This window comes from Rhea americana, unplaced genomic scaffold (genome assembly GCF_003343005.1).
Source record: "Rhea americana isolate MKP2758 unplaced genomic scaffold, rheAme1 scaffold_42, whole genome shotgun sequence".
NCBI lineage: Eukaryota > Metazoa > Chordata > Aves > Rheiformes > Rheidae > Rhea > Rhea americana.
The window spans coordinates 5,648,667-5,664,391 of NW_028186557.1; positions in this window are offsets into that span (position 1 = coordinate 5,648,667).

Below are 15,725 nucleotides of genomic sequence, written 5' to 3' on the forward strand. Positions count from 1 at the left end.
AATGAGCTTTTTTTCAAATGACCTTTTGGAAAAGAAAGTTTTGGAAACTATGCATTTTTTTTTCAAAGGACATTGGAAAACACTATTTTTTTTTTTCTCTGTTTCCACTCTTTCCTTCTTGCTCCCCTTTCTTTTCCATTTTCAGTGCCTGGACCCCCTGGTCCTCCCAGTAGGCAAAAATGTTCCTTAAAGTGGGAAGCTGCAGAGATGTGTCTGGGAAAAGCCTTCCAGGGATGTCTGGCCCAGACCTCAGTGGGAACGGATAGTCATTCAATCAGCACAGACTTTTTGGTGTGGCAATCGCTGAAAAGTGCCTGGTATCTGCCTGTGCTGTTTCAAATGTAAGTCATTCAAAACATTCACTGTGTTTTTAGCTCATAAAACTGCTGAAGTACATCCTGTACAGTGAACAAATTACTCAGCTTTAAGCAGATATTTATGCTAATTATCCATGGGAAGCTGTTTCTGCCATTGTAGTTTTTCATCAGCTGGCATAAATATTCGAAAGGTTTTATGTGGCGTTAACTATCAGCAGTAAAATCCCCCAAAAGTAACATGAGAAGCAAGAATCTGCTCTGCATACATTTATTTTCTTTAAATGTTCTTGATTTGCCATCTATGAGATGAAAGTGTTTACACTCAGCACTCTCTCCCCATCACTTCAGCAGCAGTCTCTCCCTGCCTGCTCTTGCTTCAGTTTATTTACTGAAGAATATTCATATTTTGTAAATCCCAGGTATTTATCCTCTTGATTATTTTGGCATGGTGCATTTTGAGGATGTTTGCTTTGTTTTAAGCAAATCCTTTTTCTGCCTTTGAAAAGCAGAGCACTAGTAAAAACAAAGGCAACAGGAATATTTGTTAATGTAAGTACACGCTCCTAAAATATTTATTCTTTTTCATATGAAGAAGATTAAATGCTTGCAAAATTCTACAGACACATGCACATATTTGACCCAGAAGGACATCTCTTGGGATTTGTAACAGCAAATGTGTGTTGAACAAAACGTCTTGGCCCTGTACAAACTTACTTTGTGTTCTAAAAGCCAAAAACTTCATTTTAGCATGACCTTAGAAGAATAGTGATACTTTTAGTATTTCCTGGTATTTGGTGCAAGGAATGTTTTTATTTGAATGCAGATGTCATTTGGTTTACAGGAAGGATTTGGTAACATGTCCATGCCAGTACTGCACTTATCCCAAATTTCCTGCTATGGAGGAAGAACATATGTCAAAGCTCACTGTTTGTTAAATGGAAAAGATTCAGTACACCAGAAGCTTCTCTTCTAAACATTGTGACTTTGTGCAATTTACAGAATGTTCTATCTCCATTAAACAATAAACCCTTGACCTCTGGAGCTGGCTTTCAGGATCCTGCTATTTGAGAAGGTAGACATAATGGATGGCAATAATAAATGAAAAGTTCAAGAGGTTAAGAAAAACTGTTTAATTATTTCTCTAGAGCGTGGGCTGCAGGAGAATTGCATATCTGCCTTCTTTCTCGTAGAAACCCTGCATGGAATGACTCCGTCAGTGCAGCTCGGGCAGGGTATAAAGCAGGTTGCTGGCCCTCAGCTGTGTTTATGAACAAACGGTCTCTAGATACTCTTCCATCTCTGAACCTTTCAGTTTTCTGTGAGTTAACTCCCTGCCAGCAGAGAGCCTGTGCCAGCCCCACAAACCTCAGCATCTGTTTTGCAAGGATCTTTTATTTGTTAGCATGTGAAAGCTATTGCTCATATGTGCTTCCCAGCTGTGGTGTACTTGGGCTTGGTATCTTTAAAGAAATCTTTGCCTTATTTGCTTGTTAAACACAGACACACACAAAGCAGCGCGTTTAGTCCTCATTACATGATTCTGTAACACAATCTCTGCCAACAGGTCACCGTTCCCTGGCTTTCCGCTACATTAAAGCAAATTAAGGACAAACTTCATTATAGCAAGAAAATCGATAGGTTTTTCTTTCCTCCGCTTGAGCAGACACCTCTCTTCCACAGTCCTATTTTGTTTCTGCCACATTGCCTGCTGCATTCGATTATTATGGGCTTTATCATGGGACCAAAAGCCCTGAGCTAAAATCCTCATCCAGCTATGCAAGTCACTGTACAAACACCCYGTGGAAGAAAGGCTGCTCAAAAAACATCCACGGGAGTGCAAGGGGCAAGGGGAGAAACYGGGCTGAGAAGTCTTGCTCAAGGTCATGAAGCACGTTAAGGGCAGAGCCCCAAATAGGAGCCTGATCTGGAGGTCAAATCCTTGGTCACTTGCCGGGGAGTGTGTCCTGCTTGGACACCAGTGCCCGCTGTTGCAGGAGGCAGGAAGAATGACCTGGGTGAATCTCCCTCAGTTATTTTGGAGGAAAAAATGCTGTTTTGGGATCACAGAAAGCCCTGAAAGAGGTCCAACCCCTTTCTTTGTATCTGAGATCATCCTCAGCAGCCTTTGAGGGTGCTTTGGAAATGGGAAGTCATCACTTAAGGCTGGGGCCAGAGAAGAGGATTCAGACCCTCCTTTGGGTTAAATCAGCTTGTATTCTTGACTTTCAAGATGCTAGATCAGTCTGCACTGGCTAGAAAAATGCCCAAGGGTTTTTATGATAGCTTTTGAAAGATTTTTAAAAGCCATGTTCACTTTCTCCTTCTAACTGTTTTTGTCTGCAACTTTTCCTATTGGAAATCATCTGCCCAGGATGAGCCTGATGCAAGAAGTATGGCTTGACTTTGGTCGTTCCAAGTAAGTACCTCCAAAGCAGCTTTCCTTCTCTGTCTACTGTGTTAGACATGAAGGCAGCCCAAACACAAACTGCTAGTCTCCCCACAGCACCGTCGAATGAGTGGGAAACGAGACATCAGGTTCTGACCTTGATGGGACCTTCTCTGTTCAAATAAACAGTCCCAGTTTCATGTAACGTTATACTCCATCATGAGCCCTGGAACAATAACAGTGCAAGAACCATCCACGTGATTTCTCCAGGATATATCAACAAACAGAAGGAGCGGTGAGCATTGGTGGCTCATGCTGTGGGTTGGATGGGATGTGTTCTCACTCTGCCACCAGATGAGGAAAGCAACTTTCCGGACCCACCACCTGTAAAGTATGAAATCAAAAAGCCTGGGGTGTGGGATTTTTCTGGCCTAAAGGGAATTCTAAGAAAGAGTACGTGTGACTATGGTTTCCAAATGCAGAAGTTAGGCTAAAGGGTCTAATGTTTGTTTGTGGCAATGGAGGGGATTTTCATTAAAATGCCTTTGCAACCGGTCTCATTTCATGCTCCTGAGCTTGTGATGCAGCTTCCTACCCAGGTATGGTTTCTTTCCGTGGAGGACTGGTTTTGGTCCATTAGCTGCAGTGAGAAGCTGCAGCAATGGCTCATTTCTTGCAGCCTGTAGGTGATGGAAAAAAACAAAAAAATCCCAGTCCTTGTGRGTTGGAAGTGTTGTGAAGCGAGAACATGGGCTGGTTGCACCATGTGCAGTGTGGAGCTCTGGCGCAGCACGTGGAGCTTGCCCTGGCAGAGGTATTGAAGYGGAGGAGGGGACGGTTTTCTCCTCTCTGTCATGGAGACCGAGTACATGCCATTTCCCTCATGCTGGCCACTTCTGTGATGGGAAAGCCGTGGGATCTTGAGCTCAGTGCTCCTTGGTAAATTCCCGATCAGCTAATGACTAAAATAACGATTCCCCACCCTGTCCCCTCCCTTCCCCTTATGGGTGTGGTGGGAGAACAGTCAAAACCTCTCATTTCCACTCGAGAAGGTGTGAGGAGGAGCTTTGGCTCACAGTAAAAGCTGTCCCCACCTGACCTAGCAGTCAGCGGTATTTGGCCCTTTGGCTTGGGGACGTTCAGTGAGGCTGGATGGGATCCTGCCCAGGTCCCTCCCTTGGACACTGCTGGCTACACAAGTTGGCAAGCATTGCCACCCTGGACTCACGTGCCATGCAGGGCTAGAAAACATTCACCCCAAACCTCTCTGGGCTTGCAGAGTGCCTCCTGGCTCCCATACTGCTATTGCCACAGGCTCTGCTCTATTCTGTTTGATGACACAGGAGTCAGGATGATGCCATGTTCAGGGTGTACTAGTGTTCCACCAGTGTCCATCCAACTACATGCTTTTGGCCATAACTGAACCACTTATCATGGTCCCCAAGAGAGATTTAGGCACTTGGACTTACACTTAACCTCCTGAGCCAAATGACTCACAGTCTTTCCACCTTTCTTTGTGGGCGATGTGTTCAAAACTTCCAATAATTCTGTTACTTCTCTTTGGAGCATGTCCAAGTGCCCCCATCTTTCTTGGAGTGCAAGTCCCAGAGCCCAGAGAGCACTCCCATGCTCAGGGAGCCTGGGGGGAACTTGACTGTCTTACAGACCTCACTCCTAGTTATAAGTGGTGGTAGGATATGTGCGCTGGGGACACCTTTCAGCTTGTGGTTTTCTCTGTATTTGCAGATTTGCAGATTATGTGCAAAACTACCMATTTTTCTTGTATTGATTCACATCCTGCTTTTCAGTACTCTTGTCACCCACAATGAACAAAAAGATTATGCTTGTGTTAGGAAAAATAAGAGGTCAGCTGCTGCCTGAGCCATTCAGAGACTCCTGCCACCATGTGAAATGTACGGGGAGGATGAGGGAGTCTACTGTGTGGGGCTGCCCAGATGGACACCCAGAGCATGGAAGGGCAGACACAGACAAGGTTTCAGACTGCCGAACATCTACAGCTATTATTTTTTTCTTGCCCACTGATTTTGCAGGAACTGAGGTACCCCACTTATAGCTGTGTTAGCTGGCCAGGGTCCAGAGTGACACTTGCGTGCCTGGCGCCACAGAGGTACATAGTAAGTCTTCACTACTCCTCCACCTTGTAGACAGGGTAAGAGGAACCAGGGTGTACATCATTCCTGTATCACTGTGGGCCTTTCAAACTGCAAGAGTATCCAGGCTATCACAGTTCTCCTGCTCTCTTTGCAAACTGGAGCTCTTTGGCCTCCAGCCAAATGCGATCGGCTGATGTGAGATTCCTCTTGTACCTAAACCCAAAACCTCAGTAGAAAAATATTCTTCCTCATGCCAATGTCATCAGCTGCAGGCTCTATATCGCAAGAGCAAATCTGACTCTTCAGACAGCTTTCCGATTGCTGCAGACTGACATGTACAAACAAACCAAAGGTGGCAACGAGCAAAAGCCCTGAAGTCACTGGTCCATCCAGAGGATAGTCATGGCTCTCTTGAAAGCAAACAGCACATGTTAAGACTCCTGTCAGGTGATTTTTCTTTTACTTTCTCTTAGTTGGGGAGAATGTTGAAACACAAATTTCACAGAAGTGCAGAGCCATGGTTGGGGTAGGATATGACTAAATACCAAGGGGTTTTTTTGCTTCACACTACGTGTCAGCAGCTGTGTCTCCCTTCTGTACTGCCACTCTCCAGCCCAGCCGGGGTAGATACACTACCCACTGTGCTCGTGGTTTTCTTTTTCAGTGACTCCAGTTTCAYTGAGGGCCCCAGTTCCTGAAATTAGGTGATACCTTATCCTGGCAATTTGATGACAGCGCAAACAAACCATCATGGCACCTTTTTGGCTGATGCAAGTGTGTGCAGAGGAGAGCAACATCACCGAAATGGCCTCCATGCGGGGATTGTCCCTTGTGGTCTTTGCAGGAGRGAGTTTTGGGGGCTGTGTTGGTTTGCCAGAAGGACACAAGGAAGTAGGTGGCTCAGGAGGTACAAAGTTCTTAGGGACACCCTGGCTGGAGGAGAGCAAATGAAAATAATGACTCACTTGACCCCTCACAAGACAGCCAGCACCCAAAGTTTTCCACACAGTGTTAAAAAAACATCATGCTCTGGCCTCAGATCATATTGACCATGCCAGACTCCCACCTGTTTATGTGGAAAACTTTATGCACCCAAAGTATGAAGTTTTTCAACACTAAAAACATAATATGTTGGGTGGATCAAGGTTTCCATGTGCCTCAGTGCTGTCAAAATACAGTGTCTTAGCCAGAACAAGATGATATGAGGAGGGCACAGAAAGTTTCCGCCTTCAGGAACTCATTTCCAGAGGATTGCCTGTTCCTCAGGCACTTGGAGCCCCCTAACCTCCTGCCTTTTGTGGGCAAGAGCTCTACAGAGTCATGCTAGCTATGGAGGGTGAAAGAAAAGACTGGAGTCTGGGCTGCTTGGCAGTTGTGCCACAGAGTAAAGCCTAGACAGAGGTACCCTCTTGCAACTAAAATTGAGAGTGTGGCATCAGGGTTGCAAAACTTATCCCACATGACAAAGTAGAGACCTGATCTGGGTGAAATATTGCAAGAGGTAGGTTCAAAATTAGCAGATCAGGTGATTAGAGAGCTCAGTTAAGTAGGAAAATAACAAAATAACAGTATGTGGAACCTGTACAAAGCGCTTGAGTAGAAGGGTGAAACACAGATGTCCTCTCTCAGGAGAAATCTCCTTGCTCAGGAACAAGCCCAAGAACACTGTTGACTGTCTATAAGTTAGCATGAGAGACTTGTCCAAAGAAACTGGGAAAACCCCTGAACAAAGGCATSAGTACTCCACCCATGGTGCCAACGACCATGAAACTGTGCTGCAGCCTCCCRTCTGGCTCTTGGACAAGGGGCAACAGGTTTCCCAATCCCAGGCCTCAGTCTTCCTTGTGGCCATTTGAACTCATTGTTCTTTGTCCCATCCACTGCAAACATGGAGATCAGATTGTTTCTTTCTTCCTTGCAGCAGCCTTTTATATATTTGAATATTACTTTTGTGTCTCCCKTCAACTTTGGAATCACAGAATCGCTCAGGCTGGGAGGAACTCAGGAGATCTCTAGATCAAAACAGGGTCAGCACTGAAATCAGATCAGGTTGCTCAGAGCTCTTCCAGGTGGGTCTTGAAAAGCTCCATGGTTTCACTCCAAATTCCAGTTAGGTATTGGTGTACTGTTATTAGAYCTCCTTTCTCTCTTCCAGGCTGAACAAGTCCTGATCCCTCAGCCTCTCCTTGTAGGATGTGTGCTCCATCCAGTCCATCTTGGTGGTCTTCCACTGAACTTGCTCCAGTTTATCAGCATCTTACCTGTATTGGAGGGACCAAACCTGGACCCCGTATCCCAGCCAAGGTCTAATGAGTGCCCACTAAAGGGGAATAATGACTTCCCCTCATCTACTAGTTGTGCTGCTGTTTTAAAATTCTTCTCTCTTTACTTGTCCCAATATGCTAAGGGTGCCTCAGCAAGCAGCTTGAAAAGCTCCAGGCTAGAAAGACTTCCACTAGCAGAATGCAATTGCGCTTCTCAAACTCAGAGCAAGAGAGCATCAAATAATAATAAAAGTTAYGCTTTTTGACTGAAAAATAAATGTCCCAACTGTTACAAATTCTGGTCCTGAATTCTCTTGCTAGAGAAACCTTGCTGAGAAAGATTAGATATTCTGGGGACAGCCACACTGAAGTAATGCATTTCCTGTTTTATACATTTGGGTCTTGGAGTTTGCTGAGTTAAACTCTAAGTTGATAGAGGTCCTGGGACTGTAGCAGTGAGTGACAACTTTGTTAAGCTGTGATTGATGACTTTGCTACCAAATTCTGATTAATGTTTCCTCCAAACCCTCTTTGCCCTTGCAATATGCTGTCCATTAGCCCCTGCCAATATCTGCCTAGAACAACCTTCTTGCTGTGATAGGAGTTGTGTGATTATAGTTATCTAAACGTGTGAATAATTGGGAGGTTATGCCATATTACATGCTTCATCAAGTTCTCTATTCAAGTCTCAGGAAAACATTTGAAGTGCAACACTATGTCTCAATTATGCTTGAATTTCTGGCAGGGAAAAAAAAGTCACATTAACGAAGCTGTCAAAAACACATTCTGCTTTAAATTTCCTGGGACAATCRGACAATGAAACTTGCTTACGCAATGAAGAGCTGCCTTCTCCATGCACTACAAACAAGCTCTTGAATTTATTGAATTTCTTTCTTACTTAGGCTCTGAAGCTAGATCTTGATAAAATGGGGTTGCATGCTAAATGACCACGTTCTATAAATGATAAATTCTATGCTAAAATGTCTATTTCTAGACAGCATGCTCTGGAGGGTGAGGCTCTGAACTGGGATTCTGCCCCAGGCAGCTTTGGTCTTCAGGTTTTTAATGAGGAACAAGCCTATCTAYGTTCTCACGAAGTCCTTTGAAATCTTAGGAGAAAAGGTCAAAGTGTTGTAGTGGAGTTAGCCATGGACATTGTTACTGGCTCTCCCGGGGAGAGCTGGACTGTTAGCAAGGAAGCCAGCCCCCAGGGTTGTTTTCCTCCCCGCAATTGCGGCACTGTGTAGTCACAGCATGGTCCRTGAGGGCACGGGAAACCAGCATCAAGTGAGGCTGGGTGCGAGAGCAAACACCAGCCAAGAGGCGGCCAGGTCAAGTCCGCGTAGTGCCTAGGAAGAGGGAGAGGGGGTATCGGAGGCTGTGGCGTTGTGTGATGAGGAAAGCTGGTGCTGGGATGTCAGCAGCTGCCCTGCGCCATGTGGTCCCTGGGCTGATCACTGCCCTGGCTGCCGTGGTAGTGCTGCTGCTGCTGGGGGCTGAGCGCACACTCAGAGTGGGTGAGTGTGCTCTCAGGGCAGACTATAGGAAGCTGGTTGCAGTCCTGGGAGGGCACAGAGCTTTTTGGAGGCCAGCAGGGCACTAAGCTTACCCAGCTTCTCCATGGCACGGARGCTGTCTACACATCACCCCTCTGCCCAGCCTGGTGGGGCTGTAGTTATGTGAAGAGGAAGGGCTGCTGCTCCATCATAACAGAGGCTGGATGAGAACCTGCTCATGGGCACTCATATGTGAGCTCCGTAAGACACACGCAGGGCAGGAACATCAGCAGTGCCATAACAGGAAAAATGGATAATGCTCTATGTTCCTATTCCGATCTGTGTGTTCTGAGCAGAGATGACCAGCCTTGGCAGCTCCTAGTCTGCAGGCTGGAGGGACAGCTGTGCAATGCCAGCTCAGATCCAGGGAGATGATAGAGGCAGCCCCATACATGTTCTGGGGTTGCCCAGTGCATGCTTTTGGGAGGCCATCAGAGAGCTCTGCTGCTGGGATTGTGCACACCCTGTGCAAGCCACAGCACGGCAGAGCCCATATTGACTTCTTGGCAAGTCCTCTCCTGGCATCCCCCCCCACCCCAGCCTATCCTTTGGTGAGGACAGTAGTCGTGCAAGTGGTGGAGCTTCTCCATCTTCCCCTTCTTTACAGTCTCACTTTAACACCTGAGGGCTCCTTGGGWTGCTGCCCTCTACAAACCCAACAGCAAGCATCCTCTCTCTAGCAAAGGGCCAGCCAGACAGTAGCATGCTTCTTGTCAGGCAGCAGTGGTGGGAAACACAAGGGAGTGAAAGGCTCTAGAAAAATCTGAGCAAGGTGTATGAGCGAAGACAGGACAAGTGCATTCATTCTTTCAAAAATATTGCAAAATATGTCCAGGCTTGGCCTACAGTGCGAATACAAGCAGTGAAAGAAATCTAAAGCCTACAGATGCATTGCATACCAGCATGGAAAAGTGACAAGGCCAAATTAGGCCAACCACATTCCCTGGGGCATCTAGGAAATAAGTGAATCAAAGATGACTTGGGTCAAAATAGGCCAAAAAAGGATCCCTCAGGAGTCCAGGAAATAAAATGAATCGAACTGTATTTATGGCTAATACAGGCCAACCACAATCCCCCTGGAGTCCAAAAAAATGAGTTTGTGTTGTCCAGGCCAAGACCGGCTATTTAACTTTCCCCCACCACAGAACAAGTCAGCTGTGAACTGCAGAAAGTGGGGCTATTCTGCTCTGATATATAGAGGACCCCAAAGCAAATGTCAGTGGTCTCCTGTGTGTCCAGTTGCCCTTCTGAAGCACGATGCCTCAGGAAGCATGGYTGGTGCTTTCGGCTGCAGTCGCTTCCTGACTGGATCTTCAGGATCCTACCAGAGCAGGAGCTTCCCTCTGTAGATGCTCTCTAACTTTCCACAACCCCTTAAAAAGCTCATCTGATTTCCCAACATTGCCCTAGACAGCTGGCTACAGATTTCTGGAGCAAAGAGCTGTCCTGGCATCTGCCTGGCTTGGGATTTCTTCCTTGGGTAYGTCTGACCGTGTGCAACCTGATGTTTCCTTCCCTGATGCAACCCTCAGAAAGTGCGCTTTGTAAGATCGTGCCTTGCGTTCTGGGAACTTTTCTGCCAGGAAAGACAGCTCSTGAAGAGCACAAGCTCCTCTCTGGTGGCAGCTGGTACCACCGTGTTCTGTGTTCTGCCTTTCCTCATCCTGCGTTTGGGCATCTCCGCATTAGGTAACAAAGCTTCTGGCTCCACTCTGGGGCAAYGGATACCCCTCAGGGGAGCCAAGCTGAGCCCCAGGGTGAGTGGGAGGCTGTGCTCTTGCTTTTTTGGACAAATAATGCCTTTTTTTTCTTTCTCTTCTTCTTCCTTTTTTTTTCTTAGCAAATAGCAAACAGCCACAACTGCAAATCATGGGGGGCCTCAGCACCTCCTCTCAGCGGCTGTTACTGCTATCGTTGAGGGGTCATGAAGAGAGTAAAACCAGCGGCTGCTTCATTTTATCCACGAAGCAAAAGGCGGGTAAATGGAGAATAAATCAGAGGAGGTACTGACAGTCTGCAGTCAGGCCCCAGGATTTACTGCTGCAGAAGGTTTATTAATAGAGCTGTGGATATAGCAGCACTGTCTGTAAAGGGCTGCGGGATAATTTAATGACCAATAAGGACCGAAAGCTGAGATAAGGATAACTGTAGTGTCCATATTAGCAATGCTTCCTCTCTGCAGTGCCTTATCTCTCTCCAAAGGGGCAGCCACAGCTGAAGTAAATCTTGGTTAGTCTCACCTCGGTTGTCCCTGTCCTGTTCCTCTCTGCTAAAGGCAAACYGCCATTCACTAGTGAAAAAAGTCTCAGGTTCCTGAGAGTACAGGCAAGTAAAAGTCCACTCCAGTTGAAGGGCAGATGGGGACTTTGGAGGGCTTTGGGCCCACCTGAGGACCACCCGAAATCTGTCCAGAAGGACCAGCACTGAGGTCACCTCAGTCTGGCCTTCAAAGAGAGATGACACCGGCACGGTGCTGCACCTCTGGGGAACAGACTGAAGAGACAAACTCTGCCAGTCAATACCTAAAATGAGACATTTAAGTAAGTGATCTAATTTTAGTCACACCTGAAAACCACAGACAGCTCAGGCAAGGTCATAAGGGGTCTCCTGTGAGAAACCTGATGCTGAAAATACCATCACTCACGCCGCTTTTGGTGATCTCCAGAGTAGATGGGTTTTTTTGTTTCCTGACATGTTTTACCCTGTTAAAATGAACTGAGAGTGCAAATCTGGCACCTCTGGGGTTTCTCTCTGCCTTTTAGCTTTGGGTCAAATTGCTTTTGAGAAGAATTTCTGTCGTAGGAGGCAGAGATATCAGAGGCCGCCCCACASCCCCGGCTGAATTTACTGTTGTCTATTTTCCTGCTGGTTGCACCAAAGCAAAGTGCACAAGTCACTCTCCTCATCATTTCTGCAATGCTTTAGTATGTGAATTGACCTAGAGTTTATAATACAGCTTGTTAAGATAAATTCCTGGAATTAAACTGAATTTCCTGGATTAAAAACACAAACCACCCAATGCTGCAAAAGCAATGCAAACTCCTTTTTATTTGGTTTAGCAGTGGAAGCTCCCCAAAGTGTTCCTGAGGAAAGTCAAAAACCATGTGTGTCTTGTAATTAGATCTAAATGATTATGAAATTTTGGGAAATTGGTGTTTATGACACCTGCTGGGGTACACTTCCTCCTCCCGCTGAGAGACGACAACGCAGGAACAAGACCAGGCCTAGCTCGTCTGACCTCCTCCTGACCTACGACAAAATCACTCAAGACAATTTAACTTGAGAAAGTGATGGGCTCCCACTTGTTTATTGAACTGAAGAAAATCTGTTTGACTTACAAGTACTAATTTCCAATATTCTGTGTCTTACTTTAGGGGGAAATCTGGAGTTATTTTGAAACCACAGGTGATATGACCCATTAAAACTGGGATTTAAGCACTGGTTTTATGTAGCAGATGGATAAACTATCAGTCACTTGCCTGTAGGTGGAAAAATCTTTGCTTAAGCCATTAACACTCCCTAGCGTAATACTACCTGTGTTAAGCACAGGGAAATCTGTTTTCTTACTGCGATTTGATATTGGGACATAACAGGAGGAGATAAGCTTTATAACAGCGCTCAAAAAGTGTCTGTGAAAATGAGAGACACACRCATAGCAAAACCATCCTTGCTGTTTGGTCCACGTTGGCACGAGTCTCTGGCTGCCCCGTTTTCCCAGAAGGGGCCGGAGGGCAAGACGGAGCCAGGACAGGCTAGAGACAAAAGGAAGACAAGGGCATCGTGTCTCATCGCGCGCTCTTCCGCCCTCCCTCCTGCCATTTTCACGTTCTCCTCACGCTCTACGGGGGACGCCCCAATTAATACATCAACGGTAATGAGGTAATTATGGCAGGTGGCAGCGCTTGCAGGACGCCCACCGGCTGCAGCGCTCTAGCACTGCTATGGAGAGCGCTGCCTTACAGCAGAAATCTTGTCCTTAACTGCTCCCGTTCATTTCCGCACAATCTGAGCGCCCAGATCCAAGAGGGGGGTGGCTTCCAAGGAGAGGAAGCACAGATGTTGGTAAATCCAGGAAGGAGGCTCATCTAAGTATTTAAATATGTAACTGCTTAAGTGCATGGCTTACCCATGGAAACTTGTGCTTCTGACAGGCCCTATCCAACAGTCATTGGAGTCAATGAAAAGACGCCCCTAGAGTCAGATGAAGTTAAACTTTCGCTTGGAGAAACAAACATTCGTGCTCCTTTGAAATGCATATACTTAAAAAGCTGTAGCCTGTCCATCCATCATATGGCCTTTCACTTCCACATTTCCCCCGAGTTATCAGTTTTCATGCTCCAAACACGTGCCTCTTTCAATGCTAGTGGTTAATCTCCCTGTTATTCACTGGAAGTGATTTCTGTCTAGCGACTAAGTGGAGGTCATAGGGTGTTTTTCAGCTTATTATACCTTTTTTCTTGCAGTTGTCCCCAGGTTGGTTCCTGAGGTCTCCCACAYGGATGCAAACAGTGGTTTGCACACATGAATTTGGACAGGGTTTCGATCCTTCCCAGTGTATGAAAGCGAATGCAATTCCGACCCGGTCGTTATATCTGTGAGAGTGGTCAATTAAGAAATGAAGAGTTCTGTTTTCTTTTTCCAAGTCAGGGGAAGGAAATGCAGCAACATCTTCRTCATCTCTTGCCTCTTGATGCATCTGCAGTAAAGATTGCAGAGGTCTGGGAACAGCTTCCTGGATTGCTGTGTAGTGATTGTAAAACATAATCCCACCCACAAATTTAACAAGCTCCTTCTACAAACTGAAGAGGAGCCTTTTGCTGTCAGTTACCCACAAGGAAGTTGTTCCAGCCTTGTATCTTTACAGGAGGAGAGATTGGGATTTCCCAGTCGAATGCTGAACCCTGTCTCCTGTGGGAGTTTGGCTGATGGAAGGAGAGTTGAGCTTYTGAAGACCTTATTTGCCAATGGCAGAAGGGTTTTAGCACTTGTCATGGCCCTGGTTTTCCCGCTGCTACAAGGCCAGAGGTTGACCCTCATAACTGAAAAGCTTTGCCTAGGGAAGGGCTCCGGCTGGCGTTTCCCATGCACCTACGTGAGTTCAAGCCTGTGACAATTCTTTACTGCCTGCCCTTGGAGCAGCCAGCTTGGGCGGCAATCCTCCCTGAAGTATGCCAGGGCTCCTCGTGGCCAACTGCTGTGCTTTTGGGGACAAGGCATGGCATTCCCATCTATACAGAAATATGTGCTTGATTTTTTCCCCTTGACCCCYGAGTGTTTCCAACGCCCTCTCAGACTACGTGGCCACACAAGCATAAGCGCCTTAAAGTCTGTCCCTGGGTAGCAGCAGCATGGAGGAGTCCACCTTGTACAATGCCCTGGGCTTTGAAGTGTTGAGCGCAGCAGATCCCCACCAGAGCTGATGACTCCGGGCCATTGCTGAGCTCACCGAGAGCCTGAGCTCTGCACAGTTTGGCATAATCCAGCTCAGAGACACTAATGCTCTGCTTGTGCTCAAATCCTCTCTTGCTCCTTACCATCAAATCCTCTCTTGCTCCTTACCAAGAGCTGAGGCAGACACATATTTACACTGAATGGGCCTATATTTCCTAAAGCCGTGTGTGTGTTTGCATTTCTTTGCTTTAATTTTTCTCTTTTGCAACCCTGAAGATCAAATCCACAATAGGTATAAATTAGACATGCAGCTGCTGGAGCTCAGACCAGTTTGCCCCAGCTGAAGGTCCTCGGGGAACCCACGATCTCCACATCCTGGTTACACAGGTCCTACAAGTTCCTGACTCAAGAACACACTYGCAGTCCCTTCTTGCACAAACCAGGTGAATCCCTCCTTTGTTTCAGCAAGCAATCCCTCTTCACCAAACCTCTCTCTCCAAAGCCACAAGCTATTTATAAGGTGAGATGGACTGTACAGAACACCCTGTAAGCCTGTGACTTACATACTGTGCTTCTTGGAGACTTTTCCACAAACAGCCTGTAAGCTTGCACACTCTTTTCTCTATTTCCTCCCTTTCCTCTGCTCTTCCTCCGCTCTTGTTTTCAATCACAGACTGCCCAGGCAGCACCGTGGTCAGACTTAAAGACTTGCTAGAACTGGATTCAAGATTTATGAGAACTAGATGTAACCAGGCCTCTCCCAGAGGTTTGGGAAGAACAGCTGGAGTCTGGCACTTTCCATCATGACAAGGACTATTAAAAACTAAGAGCTGAACTGAAAAAGCGGAGAGAAAAAAGTGTTTAGGCTTAAAACGCAAAACAAGCGCCTGCAATATCCAGGCCGGCTGCACAGGGGCCAATTCTGACAGCAAACGGCTTTTGCAGCTGCTGCTAACTGGGCTTATTTTAGAAACCACTTTAGAAACAAGAGGTTAAAAAGGGGGGGACGGGGAGGGGGGGTGAGCGCAGTGTGAGGGCTGTATGTGTGGGATCTCTTTATTCGGAGCCCGGACTGGAGCGCAGCGGCGGAGCGGTTCCCATCCTGCGCTGTCTGGAGGCCGTTTTGGCCGGGCCACCCCACCCAGCGCTGATGTAATGCACCCCGTCCGGCTGTGTTTGCTGAGATCGCTAAGGCGTGCGCGTGTTCGGCCCTCCCGGGCCAGCYCGGGCAGAGCTGCTCTCTGATGAGGAGGGAGGGGACGCCGAAAAGGCAGGGAAATTTGAAGGCTCCAAGCTCCCGCTTGCACGCTGCATGTGCTTGGCCAACAGCGGGATTCGATGGGCTCCATCCTGGGGAGAAGCGAGATCAGAGCAAAGGAGCTGGRGGATTTGCGCCGTGTAATGGGGCGGGTGAAACTGCAACTGTTCTGGCCCTTACTGGTGGTCAGCTAGGGGAAACCACTTCTCCGTGTGCACCCAAAGAAGGGCCAGGCAAGGCTTAGTCCGTCAGCTTTGCTTTTAGGGCATAAAATCCAGTTTGCTTAGGGTGCCAAGTGACCGTGCATGATGAGAGGGTGAGTGTGGATGGCTCCCACCCAGCATGAGAAACCTCCCTGTCTTTGTCCCCCCCACTCTCCCTCCTGTCATGGAAATTGCGGTTTTGAATGTGTCGCATGCCCAAGGACGGCCCCACAAGG